The sequence below is a fragment of the Lycium barbarum genome, chromosome 6, assembly GCF_019175385.1.
Source record: "Lycium barbarum isolate Lr01 chromosome 6, ASM1917538v2, whole genome shotgun sequence".
Taxonomy (NCBI): Eukaryota; Viridiplantae; Streptophyta; class Magnoliopsida; order Solanales; family Solanaceae; genus Lycium; species Lycium barbarum.
This window is the reverse complement of record NC_083342.1, coordinates 82,939,687-82,946,084: the sequence shown is the minus strand read 5'-3', so window position 1 is coordinate 82,946,084 and position 6,398 is coordinate 82,939,687.

Sequence of the window (6,398 nt, the reverse complement as noted above, 5' to 3'; positions counted from 1 at the left end):
CTCATGAGGTCCATATACTTACCCCGGAATCCCAGATCTCCTAGATCACATCGGATATAAAGTCAATAGGCTATCATGTCATCACTCCAGCCATGTACTATATCCAATCAGGTCTCTAAGGACCATCCCTTATGATTCATCAGTAACATGCCAATAATATCGTAAAATGTATGAAGTGGATATGTGTACAACAAGCAATTGCATAATATCAAATCAATGTCAAATATAGTTCCTTTTTCATGATTTAGACGAGATGTGGAGTGATAAATGCTCAATGAATCCATATTATAAGTATTAGAAAACATGGCTATCATAAGCTCATATCATCAACAACCGTACCAAACAAGTAGATTTATCACTACCAACCAATGTCCATAAGCTTGGCATTCTTACTTCACTAGATTATTCTATTTTCATTAATTACCCATAACATGACACCGGTACCCGCACAAGTGCTCGTCACCTCACGAGTATGGGACCTCAAATTTCCCATTTTGCCCTTTAAATACATTAACCAACACAAAAACTACATAAAGAGTATAATAAGTCTCAACTTGCCTTAGATTTGAAGTCCCAAAGCTCATGAATGGACTCTCCCTTCCTCTATGTCTCCGAACAATCCCAATCTCGATCCGACTGAGAATTAAGCCTTTCGGAAGCATTATCATGTCCGAAATAGTCAAACGAGCTCAATCTAGTCAAAATAGTATTATACGAGTTTAAACGAGTCCAATGATACCCATACTGCTATACTTTAATTCGGAACCGAAAAAGGTAACCCAGAGCCCCTAAGGGTAAAACTGGAATTTTATTGAAAAATCAGTTTACACATAATACGTTGATTCTAAATCCATAAAACCAACCATGAATTGACCTCCAATTCAAGGAATTACAATTTCTCAACTTCGGGGCTCAAAATCCCAATTTCTACAATCCAAACACGAATAAAAACTATAACCAACAGAAATAATATGGGGAAACACCAAAATAAAGGTTAGGTACTTACCCCCTCGTTGAAACGAGAATAGCCATGAAAATCACCTCAGACAGAGCTCTACAACTCAAAATATGATGAAAATACCAAACAGACAAAGTTTGAAATTTGAACTCAGCGATTTCCGCTTCCTCGGCCAAAAGTCTGCTTCTACAGGTTGCCACATGTCATCTCTACATCTAAGGTCTTTTTCCCACTACCGTGGCTCCACTTCTATGGCCCTTCTACCACTTTTGCAACCACACCAGACACAACAATTTTCTTTGACACTAAAATGGTTATAACTTCCTCATACGGCGTCGAAATTCGACTATTCTTTTTGCTATGGTTTCGTAATCACGATACAAATGTAATGGTTCAATCAAAACACAACTAGGAGGTCATTTTCTCAATATGGTACCCTTTATGCCCAAAGAAACAATGCTGAAACATCAAATACGAGCGCGACACCACCCAAATCCATCCGAAACTCATCATAATCTCACCAAAACTTGCGGACAAGTCCAAAATCATCAAACCAACCTGCTCAAACTCTCAAAACATATATAAGGAATCATCTTGACCTGATGTTCACCGTGGTGAACTCCAATTCCTTATATTAACTAGTTTCTCAACCAATGACCCAAATCACAACTGAACCCCTCGGGACCCGAACCAACGACTCGACTAAGACATAAATCACATTTCGGACCTAATGGAAATGATGAAACCCCAACATGGATCCATTTACTCCCGATGTTCACTTTGATAAAACTTCTTCATTCCTTACCTTAAGGACTTTCAATTTTGCTAAACTTGATCTGAAACTCACCCGATTGCCTCGGGAACCGTACCATCTATCCCCGTAAGTCATAAATACCGAGATGAAACTACGAGAAGGATAAAATAAATATAAAATCTCAAAACGACCAAGCAGTTCATTACAAGAAGTTTCGATAAATATTTGAAGAGAAAAGAGAAGGCTAAGAAAGAACGGGTCGAGAAGGACCAGATCCATAACAAACACAAGGAAGTATGTGCAAAAGTTATGATGGCAGCTTGGGGTGGAAGCTCGGATAAAGGTTCTGATAATGAAGAAGCTAATAAACAGGCACTAACGACATTAGGAGTCTTGGATTCAGAAGTGGAGGACAATACCGAAGTTGAAGTAAAGGGAGAAAGTGCAAGTGGTACATGAATAGTGCTTGCTCAAAACACATGATAAGAGACAAATAAAAATTTCTTTGATTTGCAGCTTTTCTAGGAGGTTATGTGACTTTTGAAAATGGTAAGAAAGGTGACATTATTGATATTAGCCAAGCCGATCAAAGTGGTACATTTGGACCTATGGGGCTCAATGAGAACAACAGGCATGTTAGAATTGAGATGATTAAGATTGCATGTGTATCCCTCAATGATTGGCTAGAATTAACGTTTTCAAAATGAAATATACCTTAATTGAAAATATTCTACTCAGTCTTGCGCAATTATTTGTATGTCCTTACACCATGATAGTTATATTTTCTCACTTAGTCTAATGATATTACCCTTATTGTCCCGGTTGAACTATCTTGTATTGAGTAAACTTCCGAAAATGATCATGGTTCAGTATTTAATCCAGGTATGTGCTCCATCTCTTGTAATTAATTGCGTCTAAGCCATGTACCAAATCTAGTAACGTGTTTCATAAGTCAGTTTCTTATCAGATAAGTTCAAAAAGAACCACCTCATTCTCATAATTGAAAAATTACTTTAAACTGCCAAAAATCTTCAAGGTGCAGGTTATATTAGAACTTGAAAGTCACACATCAATCACCATAATCCCACTCTCCAAGACTTTTTTCTTTGCTTGGACTCAATTCCCTTGAAACATGAGAATGAATTCACTCACACGTTTGTCACATAGTAAAATTAATTGTGAAGATCACTGCGGTTCCGTAAAATACCACAAACCCTGCATCTGTTGAAACTCTAGTGACCTAAAATATCACTTAATCAATATGTGTCTGACATAAAAGTAACTCCCTATAAAACTAACTTTTTGAACGAATCTTGAAAGTTAATGGTGATAGGGAAAAGAACTAATAATGTTCTATCAAGAGGCTAGACCTAGTTATTATGTCAAACTTGAAAAAGAAAAGGATGTTGGTCATATGGGGAAGAGTTCTGAGGGTGTTCTTGAAAATGGAAGTGTTGAAAGAAGGTGAGGGGAAATATTTGGGTGACCTTGCAGCGAACCTAGTTCACCCTTTGGGTTCATCTTTGTGGTAAATGATAAATATCTAACGAGGAGGATTTGTTCCAAGAAAATGAATAGATTTCAGTAAGAAAGTATTAGTGAAGGCCTGAAACAAGTTTCGGAACCAGTTTCGTCGGAAGGTGACAGAGAGGAGGATGCTCTGATGGGTACTTGAGACTGTGAATATCACAACATCAGTTTTGCCAAAGCTCCAAACACTAGGAGTAAATTAAAAAAAAAAAGATATAAGCAAATATGACAGAAGCTCTACAGGAGAGTAAGAATTAGGGTTGGGCATAAACACCGAAAATCGAAAAACCGGACCGAACCGAATTAATTCTGTTTTTCGATTTTAATTTTTCGGTGTTTCGGTTCGGTTTCGATTTTTTTTATACCAAATTCGGTGTTTCGGTTCCGGGTCAATGGTTCTTTTGTATTTCAGTTTAATCGATTTTTTTTTGGAAGATTTACTACATGAATACAACTTTTTTTTTTACAACACTCAGTCCACTCTCTCAAGCCCAAATTAATGTATCCAAGTCCATCCCTATAGAGTATAGACCCACCCTAATTTCATTCACTTAACCTAAGCCCTAACTTCATTTCCTCACTTCCTCTCCTATGTCCTCAGTTTAATGAAATGATGAATTGCAATCAGTTTAATTAATGATCAGCTTGACATCCATAATACAAAAGATTACATCACGAGTTCAAATTTTTCAGTATTCATTCTTAAATGTGATGTCTGTCCCGAATATAGATAATATTGGTACATCTTTAGTTGTTTAGTTTTTGTATATCAGAAGTTCAGAACCTTTGGTAATTATTCTTTCATGTTGGCCTTTGATAGGCTCTGTTCATGATCCATTTTCTTGTTTCTTCTTCGCTACTTAATAATATTTTCTGTATGATATCAACTTCTATGTCCTCTTATGTGTTTTAACTTTTAAGTTATGTAACAAACAATGTGGTATTGGAAGTTAACATAGAAGTCAATATTTTGGTGATGATGTTTACTTATCTATAGGACTTCGTCATCTATATGAAGCATCTCATTTTGAAACAGTCAATAAGCATTCAATAATCAGTACTCTGCAGTCTGCCCAGAGCCATCCAATTAAATTGACCTTGCTCGATAAAACAATTATTAGCTGATAAAAAAGTCCACCCCTAATTTTACAAGCAGAAATTAGCCAATTTCAGGCCCATGCTGAAAAAAAACCGAATTAGAAAAATCGAATTCGGTGCGATGTTTGGTGTCCACTTTTAAACCGAACTTTGAAAAAAACGAACCGAAAAACCGAACGCCCACCCCCAGTAGGAATTAAGAAAAGGAAAATCTCAAAACTAAGTTTGTGGAAGTAGATGGGAAACCAATGGTGTTGGTTGATGAAGGGTGACTGTAAAAAAAAAAATGAGAAAGAGCCTCGTAAAAAGAAACATATATTTGAAAAAAACAGTCATCACAGTTTGTCTCAATTGAAATAAAAAATATTGACAAGGTTGAGGTTGAGGCTGAGTTGACTGAAGAAAGGAAGAATGACTCCACTGTTACTCAGGAGTTGTGTCAGATGTTAAAAAAGAAATATTCATTCTCTTTAGTCCCACGAACCTGTTCTTTCCATGTGTTTGTTTTCCTTAGGTTGTCACTAGTTTAGGTCTCTCTTTACAATTATTCTTTTGTTATCTTTTCGATTGTAATGGCTTGGATTGTAATGAAATTGCACAGGATATGGTGGTTCTCACACTTGTTTATGACAATCTATTTCTCTTTTCATTGATGTGTTTTCTTGGATGACTAATATCCTCAGATAATTTTTTGAGAAATTTTGATAACTTTTGTGATTGTATTTGAGATAGCCCAGTGGCCAAAGAGTATTGCATTGCTAACATTTAACTGGAATTTTGAATAATGGATAGGTTTTTCCATGATTCCAAAGGGGGAGATGTATACTGTGTAATATTTATAACCCATTATCCAAACTTGGTTCATCTAAGTGGTTCGTTTGTTGTCTTTCTAGACTTTGCACTGATTGGAACAGGTTATAAAGAGGCCAGAAAGAACATGAGTTTGTCATCATCAAAAAAGGGAAATTTGCTAGACTTAGATTGTTTCAATGATTGACAAATGATTTGGGCCAAAAGAGTTGGGCCGAACCAAATAAATAACATGGAACATGTGCTAAACTAATGAACCAGGTACAACAGTTTCATGTTTCATTCAAAGAGTTCGACTGCTAGTAAAACTCTTTGAATGAAGGAGTCTCGAATAAAAATAAAGGATCAGATAAATATGAGTCTTTGGAAAGATCTTGGATATCTTTGCACAAAATAGAACTCCTAAATGTTGCATAAGTCCAGCTGTATGAAGCAAGGAGTTTACCTCAAACGCAAACACTTATTTCTTAAGTAATACTAATCCTAAAAGTGTTTGTGTTTAGATAACTTCCTTTCACTTATCATTACAAATATGCAAGTCCTTTATTGAATAAACTCGCGCACTTATACTGAGAGTAATAGCATAAATCAAAGCATACAACGAAGATCATTCTTAAATTTCTATCTAACCATTCGAGTGTGTGGCTGATACAAAGGTACAGATTGGAGCAACACCTTTCGTGCACATGTTTCATTGTATCGTCAATTGTAGTTTATTGTATTAGGATTGTCATTGAGTTGTACCTATTTCTAGCTTTCTTAGAAGCATTGTTTAGGTACTTTTCTGAAGAAAAATTAGCTTCAAGGTAGGGGTACTTTGGAGGTATTGCAACTTTCTTTTTGAATTTTGTAAGAGGGATTAGAGCTAGTTCCTAGGTTGTAATTATTTTGCAATCAGAATTTAGGTACAGTTTTGTGATTGTAGGGACAAGGGATTAGAGGTAGTCTCTTGGGTTGCAAGTGTCTGTAATCTGAGTTCTGTTGAGGCTACAGTTTTAATGAAGTCTGGATTAAATCCTGCAATGGTCTAGTTTGTGGTTGTACCCTTATGAGCCGGGTATTTTCCACGTAAAAATCTTGTATTGTTACTGTTATGTTTTATTTATTCCGCAAACTACTCATAGAAATAGATAGAGTATAACCCAATTCACCCCCTTCTTGTGGTATTAGGTCGTGCAAAATAACATATGATTTAGCTCAATAAATGTGTCCATATTATTTAAATTAAATTAAGATAGTTCCCTTAGT